This window comes from Triticum aestivum, chromosome 1A, assembly GCF_018294505.1.
Source record: "Triticum aestivum cultivar Chinese Spring chromosome 1A, IWGSC CS RefSeq v2.1, whole genome shotgun sequence".
In the NCBI taxonomy this organism is placed as follows: Eukaryota; Viridiplantae; Streptophyta; class Magnoliopsida; order Poales; family Poaceae; genus Triticum; species Triticum aestivum.
The window spans coordinates 222,656,496-222,666,592 of NC_057794.1; positions in this window are offsets into that span (position 1 = coordinate 222,656,496).

Consider the following 10,097-nt stretch of genomic DNA (forward strand, 5'->3'; position numbering starts at 1 on the left):
AAAAGACCTGTGCATTATGGGCCCACTCAAAAGAAAACACCGTTGAAAAGATTTAAAAAGAGGTTTCCCCGGTTGAATTAAAATGTCTTGAAAGAGATAACAACCTCGGATTAGGTTTGAACAGATCTTGAAGGAAAAGACGAGCCTTCTGAGATATCTTCAGCACTCCGGAATAATTGAATAGCGAGAAATGAATGAATATGATGAGCACCGGTATGATAAAACTTCTGAAACGAGGAAGGGATATGATCAACACCAAAAGCTTGTATTGAAACCATCGGAGAAGAAAAGAATGAAGAATGACGAACTTGGAGCTCCATTAGAATCTTCATGAGAATCACCAGATAAGGATATTGATTGAAAATAATGGAGAGACTTCACATCAGTAAAATGGATACTTGATTAAAAAATTGGAGTCCTCGAAGAAAAAGGGTGGGAGGGCGGGAAAACAAAGGCAGCTTGGGACGAATGAAATGAACACCGTTGAGAGGACTTGAGTTGATCTTGCGGATGTTGAAAAGATCGGATCCACTTGAAGAGAAACACACCGGTTGAAAAGGATTGACATGACAGACTCGATGATCGAGAAGGATTAGTATTCACATCAGAGTATGAGACCACGGTTTAGGGAAAGTATGGAATCAACATTTGACTTCAAAGCAACTCGAATACCACAACTCCAAACAAAAACGAAGGATTGGCTTGCGGAATAAGCCGGAACAAACATATGATAGATATTTCATCCGAAGTTTTCGTGGTGGGGCCTAGACGGGCTCGATCATACAGCACCATCATGTACAAGGCAGTGCACATGACATACGAAGCGTCCCCGAGTCGGCATAGCCAAGGACTCTTTAAGACACAACGAGACCACTATAAAACCAACCGTGAATAGGCGGACCACTAGACGTCGAACCCCAATTTCATATCATACATTTGTCGGAAAGATATCCTAAGAGCTACTTGAATTCCCACTTATGAAACTCCCGAAACTTTCCGGTTATGCAATCAGGTGTTGGGGATACAGGGGAAGCATAATAACTCACCCAAACTAACAAATGCTACATCCAGGTGTATCCATCCTTCAACACATAACCAAGAAACCTTCGGAAATCGTCTACCTCAACCTTCGAAAAGCATCCGTTATACGAGTTATGGCAATACTCCCGAACTCCCGCCCCAGTACTGGGTGGCGTTGAGGTTATCTCACCAACAACTGCATAAAAGAGATTTTTGATGTCGGCGAACTAAACTCAGGTATTCCAGAACTGCAACGATAAAATTGTGACGACAACACCTCGGAGCTCAGCTCCCCGGGACACTGCCACAACCCCTAAATGACAGGAGGCACCAAGAACAATGTTCTCGTCACAAAAAAATCGGAAGGATTCCAAGATACCCGCGTGATCCTAAAATTTTTTTAGTGAAATTTGAGAAGAGAAGAGTCAAAACTCTACGTCAGGATGCCTTACCACAGCGATGAAGGGACTGAGGAGTAAAAAGAATTCCTAACTCTCCGATATATAATTCCTAAATGACTCAAAACATTTTTTTCTAAACTCAACTCGTCAGCTAATTCGATCAAACAGTGGGGCTCCTAAGGTCGGGGAAGGCTCTGATTACCAACTTGTCACGCCCTCGATGCGGCTATATCTCTCACGTGTCGAAGCACGACTTAGAGGCCTAACCGCATTGAAAGCAATGTCGCAAGTGAGGTAATCTTCACACAACCCATGTAATACATAAGGGAAAGAGATACATAGTTGGCTTACAATCGCCACTTCACACAATACATGAACAAAGTAATACATCAACCAGATACAATCAAGGTCCGACTACGGAACCCAAAATAAAAGAAGACTACCCCAAATACTACACAGATCCCCGATCGTCCCGACCGGGCTCCACTACTGATCAACTACAACGACACAACACAAAGGACAAGATCTTCATCGAGCTCCTCCTGAGCTTGGTTGCGTCATCTGCACGGACTCATCGGCACCTGCAAGCTGGTTTTGGAAGTATCTATGAGCCACGGGGACTCAGCAATCTCGCACCCTCGCGATCAAGACTATTTAAGCTTATGGGTAAGGTAAAGGTATGAGGTGGAGCTGCAGCAAGCGACTAGCATATATGGTGGCTAACAAACGCAAATGAGAGCAAGAAGAGAAGGCAAAAGCACGGTCGAACAACTATGATCAAAAAGTGATCCTAGAACAACCTACGTCAAGCATAACTCCAACAACCGTGTTCACTTCCCGGACTCCACCGGAAAGAGACCATCACGGTTACACACGCGGTTGATGTATTTTAATTAAGGTCAACTTCAGGTTTTCTACAACCGGACGTTAACGAATTCCCATCTGCCCATAACCGCGGGCACGGCTTTCGAAAGTTCAAATCCCTGCAGGGGTGTCCCAACTTAGCCCATCACAAGCTCTCACGGTAAACGAAGGATAAACCTTCTCCCGAGACATTCCGATCAGACTCGGTATCCCGGTTCTACAAGGCAACTTCGACAAGTTAAAACAAATCCAGCAACACCGCCCGAATGTGCCGACAAATCCCGATAGGAGCTGCACATATCTCGTTCTCAGGGCACACTCAGATTGTCTAAACTTCCGGTAGGCCAGCCCAGAGTTGCCCCTGGTGGCCACCGGCGGCTGACAGGTTGGACCAACACTCAGAGGAGCACTGGCCTGGGGGTTTAAATAAAGATGACCCTTGAGTCCGCGGAACCCAAGGGAAAAATAGGCTAGGAGGCGAATGGTAAAAACCAATGTTGGGCATTGCTGGAAGAGTTTTATTCAAGACGAATTGTCAAGGGGTTCCCATTATAGCCCAACCGCGTAAGGAAATCAAAATCCGGGAACATAACACCGATATGACGGAAACTAGGGCGGCAAGAGTGGAACAAAACACTAGGCAAAAGGCCGAGCCTTCCACCCTTTACCAAGTATATAGATGCATTAATTAAATAAGAGATATTGTGATATCCCAACAAGTGAACATGTTCCAACAAGGAACAACATCTCCATGTTCCAACAAGGAACAAACTTCAATCTTCACCTCCAACTAACAACGCTATAAGAGGGGTTGAGCAAGCGGTAACATAGCCAAACAACGGTTTGCTAGGACAAGGTGGGTTAGAGGCTTGGTTCAACAATATAGGAGGCATGATAAGCAAGTGGCAGGTATCACAGCATAGGCATAGCAAAAGAATGAGCATCTAGCAAGCAAAGATAGAAGTGATTTCGAGGCAAGGAAGAAGAACGAGTCCATGAAGAAGATAAACGGACGTAGTCGAACGGTTCCTCACAAACGCGACGTTATCAGAACCAACCCGAAGAAGCAACACCGAAAAGAAGCACACAACATAGTCAACAACCACTACAACAACATGGCATGATGCACAACAAGTATGATGCATGTCCGGTTTAATGAAGCATGGCATGGCAAAGTGCTCAAACAACACTACAAGTTAAGTGGAGCTCATTATGCAGCGGAGTTACATATTGAAGAAAACACCACATGGCTTATTTAGTTCTCTCTCATTTATGTACCCATCAAAATTAAATGTTGTTAGCATGGCAAGAGGGTGAAGCAAAGTTAAACTAACTATCTAGTCAAGTTTAAATGAGGCCGGAAACAACGAACAACAATTCCAGTAAATCCCCATATGCATATATTAGGTTTGTACTGTTCTGCCCTAAACATAATTTTAGAGTTGTTAAGCATGCAAAACAAGTACACCATGTTAAACTAGGCATTTTTCTACCCCATTTACATATAAAGTTTATTTAATTCGGAGCTACGGTTATTTAGTTATGAATTAAAACATTTTAGCATGTTATTTAAGCAAATTTAAACAAACAACATTTTAAACATAGATGAAAGTTGCAAATTATTAAACTAGATGAAATTCTAGTCAAGTTACCTATATGACATGCTTTAATTGGATGCACGGTTAATTAGTTATTAAATGCATGAACAGCAAGGAGTAATCTGTAAATGTGCAGTTTTTCTGTAAATAGCGAAATTCGTTCATAGCAGAAAAAATATACATCGGGCCGAATCTGGTTGGCCCATCAGTGGGAGGGGGTGCAACAGTCAGGCTCACCCTTGGGCTTGGCACGTTCGGTGGAGAGGAGAGAGGCCGGCAGGCTGGGCAGGCCACGAAGGGGCATGCTGGGCCTCGCAGGCCAGATCGAGCGGAGGCAAGGCAAGGTCAACGCGAGGCAGGGACGCGGCTTCAGGTCGGGGCGCTCGTCTCCCTCAAGAAGAAAACGCAGCAGCAGTAGGAAGGAAGCGGTGACGCGGGATCCAGTTGACGTGAGGTCCAGGACGGCAGCAGGCGGTGGATCCGGGCGGGGAACGTCCAATCTCGCTGGAGGCGGGGCGGTGCTGCAGTTCGCGAGGCAGGCGCACGGGTGGAGCTGGAGGCCATGGCGGCGGCGGCCGGAGCTCCAACAGTGGCGAGGACGAAGCAAGGGCGACCCGTGGTCGCAGGTGATCCGGGCGACGCAGGGGCGACCCGAGGTCGCGGGTGATCCGGGCGACGCAGGGGCTTGCGGCTCGGCAAGCGATGCATGCAACGAGGAGGAGGGAGCTCGTGCTCCTGCATCCAGGATGAGGCGCGGTCGGGGACTCTGGTGCGAAATCCATGGAGGCCGACACATCGTGTTCTCCCTGTGAGAGAAAACAGAGAGGTGGAGGGAGTGAGAGGGAGAAGGGAACGAGAAGGAGGAAGGGTAGGGGCGACGGGGATGGCCTGGCATGGTCAGGGTCGCCGGTGTGCTAGAGAGGAGCTCCGGCGAGTTGCTACGGGGCTGAGGGGAGAGGGCGCCTTGGATCAGGAGGAGGGGGCTGGTGTTTGAAAGAGAGAGGAATTTTGGATCAGGGAGAAAACTACTGGTTCGGTGTGGAACCCGAGGAAGAGAGTGGCGGCGGTGGGATGGATCCCTAGAAATTTGGGATCTGGTCTAGGGTTAGACTAGTTATATATAGTGGGTGGGTTTGACTAGGGGCTATCTCGTCCCTCCGATCGTAATCGGACAGATGGAAAAAAATAGTTAGGGAGCCCAAATAAGAAAACGGAGACGTTTTGTAGATGTTTGGGGATGATCCGGACACAACGGTGGCGACACTCCGGGTCGGGTTCGGGACAACTTTCGGACGTGCGCGCGAGGAGGGCCGCGGGCTGACGAGAGAGGTTAGGTTGGGCCTGGCGGTAGGTAGTGGACTGTGCAGAAGGCCTCAGGCTGAGACAAGAGAAGAGAGAAAGGCCCGGCGACTGCTTCCGGAGACAGAAAATGTCCGACATTAGACCGGCTATAATGCCGCTATAGTTATACATTGGAGCGTCAAACGAACTCCGAATGCGACGAAAATTGACAGGCGGCCTACCTACAACATAAAAAACACCGCACGCTCCCATTCCGAGAACATTTTCCGGCCACTTATAAAATACTATTTCGGACATGCCGCGGGCGCGTGCAAGTGTGTCTGGGCTCGGAACGGACAACGGACTGAACGAGGAGAACCCGGACGAATGCAAGTTTTTAAAACATGATGATGCAATGCACATGATGACATGATATGAGATGCATGACACGCAAGCAATGACAAGGCAACAACAGCGAATAACTGGAAGACACCTGGCACAACGGTCTCGGGGCGTTACATATACATACTGGACCAATTACTAGAGCTCGCGCACGCCAATTAAATTACCAGGTACTTTCGTTTCTTGGTAACGATTGTAACATTCATGAGAATATGATGCTTCCTAAATTGGACACATTTGTTTGGCTCACAAATGAAGGGTCTAGCTTGGACAAGAAAGATGAACCTTGGAGCAAGTTCAAGCACGGAGATGATGCCGTGCGCAAGGGGAACAAGAACGGAGTTACAAGTGATGATTCCAGGACTTTGAAGTCACCATAATGACTGCATGAAGCCTTGGACGAAATATACAAGATGCCACTTCATAAATTTCGTCCAGAGGCTATTCTAGATGATGCGTCAGCTTATTTCTGGGCCAGGCCCATGTTATTTTGAAATACTTGATTATAGGTTGTTTTTAGAGTCCGTTTGTGTGGGGAAACAAGAGTTAGGGTTGGTTTCGGACCCCTCCTCCAAGGGCCACGAAATTACCCCCTTTCTCCTCCATATTTTTTTCGTGAATGCGCAGAGGATGCGTATATTTTCATTGATAGGAGAAGAGTTTGTACAACATGGGATTACAAGAGCTCACTAAGCCATGTACACAGGAAGGCACGGAAGTGAGCCAGGAGCAGAACAAACATGGGGTTGCTCAGCCCCAGAAACTTATAGTGCTATCTCTCGGGAATGAAGTTGTCCAGTCCGTTGGCGCCCGCCTTGGCCCACATGCGCGCTTTGTCTCGAATGATGTCGGAAAGCCGGATGATGGAGGGCTACTCGCCGTCAAAGATGCAAGCGTTCCAGTGCTTCCAAAGCCACCAGGCCGTGAGGATGATAAGGGAGGCCAAACCTTTGCCCGTGGGGAATGGTGAGCGGTTGCAGGACGTCTCCCACCAGGTGAAGAAGTCAGCATCGCTGCTCGGAATGTCGGTGGTTGAGCGAACCCACCCAAGGACATCGTGCCATATTTGGCGGGAGAAGGAGCAGCCCACCAGGATATGTCACATCATCTCTTCTTCCTGATCACAGAAGGTGCATGAGTCCTCGTGTGGGAGGCCATGTCGGGCGAGTCGTTCGGCCGTCCAGCATCGGTCTTGCAAGGCAAGACACATGAAGAATTTTATGCGGAGGGGAGACCATGGCTTCCATGTGAGCCGCCAGCAAGGGTCCTGGCAGGTGCCGAGGAAAAGCGCCTGGTAACAAGAGCTGGCCGAGTAGGTGGCAGAAGAGGTCCAGCACCATTGGAGGGAGCCGAGGGAGTCAGAAAGACAGACCTGTCGCATGCAGCACTAGAGGTTGACGTACTGGATGAGAGCAGCGGGGCCCAAGGCACCCTGGATGTCCCGGACCCAAGAGCGCTGGAGGAGGCTGTCATGCACCGTGCGGGTCTTGCGTCGTCACCAAGAAACAAGAGCAAGGACGAGCGGGGCGATCTCGGCGACCGATCTACCATTGATACAGTGGTCACCCCAAAACCTACACGTGCGTTCATCGCCGAGTGTCCAAGTGGTAGATGCACGGAAGATGGCCGAGACGGTGGGGTCATGAGGGATGTGCAGGTGGCTCCATGGGCGCGACGTGTCTGTGTACTTGAGCCATAGCCAGCGGGTTCTGAGCGCGATGCCGGTGCGCTGAAGGTCACGGACACCGAGGCCACCGAGGGAAAGCGAGTGGCACACCCTTTCCCAGTTGACCAAGCATTGGCCGCCTTTGGCATCGGTGCTTCCAGCCCAAAGAAACCCACGAATGATCCTTTTGCTTGAGGATGGAGGGGTTGAAGGCTATGGCGGTGATGAAGTGCGTGGGGATGGCACATAGGACGTGCCGGATGAGAGCGAGCCGATCTCCTCGGGAGAGGAGGGAGGCGCGCCAAGTGGAAAGCTTCCGCTCCAGCTTCTGGATAATCGGCATGAGGCTCACGGTAGAAGGCTTGCGGATGGACAAAGGGAGTCCAAGTACTGGATAGGGAACTGCTTCATCGGGCATTGCATCTCGGAAGCAATGGTCGCCATGTCCTTGTCATTGCACTGGATGGGAGTAGCCGAGCACTTGCTGTAGTTGGTGCGGAGCCCGGCGGCCACCCCAAATACACGTAGAAGCTCGCGGACAGCAGAAACATCATGGTGGTCCGGTCGGCAGAAGATGACGATGTCATTGGCATAAAGAGAGATGCTCGAGGCCGCGTGTCTTGTAGTAAGCCGCTGGATGAGGCCAAGCTCGACGGCACGGACGCGCATGGAGTTAAGAACGTCGATGACGATAGTGAAGAGCATCGGAGAAACCGGGTCGCCCTGCGAAGGCCACAGGCGTAGTCGATGGGGGGGTCGGGTGGCCGTTGATTATGACACGGGTGGAGGCGGTGGATAGAAGGATCGATATCAAGTCACGCCAACATTGGCCAAAGCCAAGGTGTTGTAGGGTTTCGAGGAGAAAGGGCCAAGATACGCTGTCGAAGGCCCGCGCGATGTCAAGCTTGATAAGCATGCGGGGGACCTTGAGGTTGTGGAGGAGGCGCGCCGTCTGCTGGATGAGCAGGAAGTTGTCGTGAATACACCGGCCGGCGATAAAGGCGCTTTGGTTGGTCGAGACCATGGCCCCAAGATGAGGTGCCAGCCGAAGAGACAACACGTTTGCAAAGAGCTTTGCAATGAGGTGGATGAGGCTAATGGGGCGGTAGTCCGATAAGGCAGCGACGTCCGGGCGCTTGGGTAGAAGAGTGAGGAGCGCTTCATTGAGCTTTTGAAAACCTCGCCCGTTGGCGGTGTATAGCTTGTCATATGCCTCACAAATATTGTGCTTGATAATATCCCAGCAAGCAAGAAGGAATTCGGTCATGAACCCATCCAGGCCGGGAGCCTTTCCGGTTGGAAGGCATTTGATGGCCATGCAAATCTCATCCTCGGTGAAAGGCATCTCAAAGTCGGTTAGATCAAATGATTCCATGCGTAAGAGCGACTGGTTCAGGGAGAAGGCGCGCTCTTCAGAGGAGCCAAGGACGTTGGCAAAGTGGTTGTAGGCGGCTTCAGCCATATGGGCATGCTCGGAGATGGAGTGGTCGTCCACTTGGAGGGAGGAGATGAGGTTCCGCTCTTTCCGGCGTGAGGCATTGATACGTCTCCGTCGTATCTACTTTTCCAAGCACTTTTGTCCTTGTTTTGGACTCTAACTTGCATGTTTTGAATGGAACTAACCCGGACTGACGCTGTTTTCAGCAGAATTACCATGGCGTTATTTTTGTGCAGAAATAAAAGTTCTTGGAATGACCTGAAAATCAACGGAGATTATTTTTGGAATATATAAAAAATACTGGAAGAATAATCCATGTCAGGGGGCCCACACCCTGTCCACGAGGGTGGGGGCGCGCCCCTGCCTCATGGGCCCCCTGATCCTCCACCGACCTCAACTCCAACTCCATATATTCACTTTCCGGGAGAAAAAATCAGAGAGAAGGATTCATCGTGATTTATGATACAGAGCCGCCGCCAAGCCCTAAACTTTCTCGGGAGGGCTCATCTGGAGTCCGTTTGGGGCTCCGGAGAGGGGAATATGTCACCATCATCATCATCAACCTTCCTCCATCACCAATTTCATGATGCTCACCATCGTGCGTGAGTAATTCCATCATAGGCTTGCTGGACGGTGATGGGTAGGATGAGATTAATCATGTAATCGAGTTAGTTTTGTTAGGGTTTGATCCCTAGTATCCACTATGTTCTGAGATTGAAGTTGCTATGACTTTGCTATGCTTAATGCCTGTCACTAGGGCCCAAGTGCCATGATTTCAGATCTGAACCTATTATGTTTTCATGAATATATGTGAGTTCTTGATCCTATCTTGCAAGTCTATAGTCACCTATTATGTGTTATGATCCGTTAACCCCGAAGTGACAATAATCGGGACCATTACCGGTGATGTTCGTAGTTTGAGGAGTCCATTTATTCACTATGTGTTAATGCTTTGGTCCAGTACTCTATTAAAAGGATGCATTAATATCCCTTAGTTTCCAATAGGACCCCGCTGCCACGGGAGGGTAGGACAAAAGATGTCATGCAAGTTCTTTTCCATAAGCACGTATGACTATATTCGGGTTATAACTATTGCATGATTGATCACATCCGACATAATTATCCATCACCGATCCAATGCCTACGAGCTTTTCATATATTGTTCTTCGCTTATTTACTTTTCCGTTGCTACTATTACAATCACTATAAAACCAAAAATATTACTTTTGCTACCGTTACCACTATTATCATATTACTTTGCTACTAAATACTTTGTTACAGATATTAAGTTTCCAAGCGTGGTTGAATTGACAACTCAGCTGGTAATACTTGAGAATATTCTTTGGCTCCCCTTGTGTCGAATCAATAAATTTGGGTTGAATAGTCTACCCTCGAAAACTATTGCGACCCCCTATACTTGTGGGTTA